Source organism: Malurus melanocephalus, unplaced genomic scaffold (assembly GCF_030028575.1).
Source record: "Malurus melanocephalus ecotype Western Australia unplaced genomic scaffold, MMel_1.1 scaffold_567, whole genome shotgun sequence".
Taxonomy (NCBI): domain Eukaryota; kingdom Metazoa; phylum Chordata; class Aves; order Passeriformes; family Maluridae; genus Malurus; species Malurus melanocephalus.
Genome location: NW_026623799.1, coordinates 73,749 through 75,029, shown reverse-complemented (window position 1 = coordinate 75,029; position 1,281 = coordinate 73,749).

Below are 1,281 nucleotides of genomic sequence, written 5' to 3'. Positions count from 1 at the left end.
AGAGCCCCGGTGCTCCCGGTTCGGCGATTTCCACGCGCGTTCCGCCGAACCCACCTCGGTCCGAGCAGGGAGCGGGGTTTGGGGGCTGTGCTGAGTTTGGGATCCACCCTGCGGTCCCCGATGCCGGCACGGCGGGGAGATGTGACCGAGGGACCGTTCCCCRTCCCCCAAAACCGCTCATCGGGGCGGTGTTTGCGACTCCAAACAAGGGACGGTGCGGAGGAGCGGGTGATGGAATATAACAAAGGGAAACGGAGGGATGAAGTAATATCGTGCTGTGATGTCATCCTCATCGACATAAATGATATAGAGAATAGTGTGTATTATAATACCTAACAAAAGAAAGAAAAAAAGAACCAAAATTGGATTTATATTTAATGAGGAGATACTATAAAAATATCTTGTCCTAGCTCCCATTTGCAAAAGTATTTTTCAGCTGGAGGGATATCTATTATTTTTTTCTCTTTTCTTTCTTTCTTAAAAAAATAATAATCTTCATACATACAAAGGCTCAGACTGTTAATATTGTTAACCTCTGAAATCAAAATACTCCAACCTGTTTTGTTTGGTGTTTGAAGGGTTTATTTTGATGCATTTCCTGGTGTTTTTTAAAGAGAGAGAGAGGAGGGAAAAAAAGATTAAGATTTTAAAATTAGAACATTTCTTTATAATTTAATATTCTATTTTAATAAATGCATTTATTACATGTAAATGTAGCAAGGAACTGGGCTAATAAAAATACTTTTTATTAGGTAATTTATTATAAGAAAAAAGGATATTTTATTTTATGATAAAGTGATCCTTAAAAGTTTAGAAGGTTTAGAATATATGTAGGTTAAAAAATACATTTGTATCCAGAGTATTGCTTAAAAAGTGTTTTTAATATATGTTTCCTTTTTCGTGTGTGCGTGTGTGTATGTAAAGGTGATAGTTATGGTGCAGATAGCCCTTTCCACAAATAAGAAATTAACACAGTTGGATGTATTTAAGCAAAAAAGAAAAAGAGAAAAAAAAAAAGGTAATTAAAAGCAGAGAAGTAGAAGGAAAAAAACCACTATGAACCCAAGCCTGTGCCCCTGCTCCATCTGGGAATTCYCTAGGAAAGGGTCAAAGTCTGGGTGGGCTGGTTCTGGGGCATCCTCGGTGGCTTTGCCCCGTGCTGGCCCTGGCAAATCCCAGCCCTGCTGTGGCACAGAACTTCCTGGGCACCCCTGGGCATCCCCGGGTCCAGCCTGACCCAGGTGGGCACTGGGGACAGAGTTTGCTCCTGCTGTGGCTCCC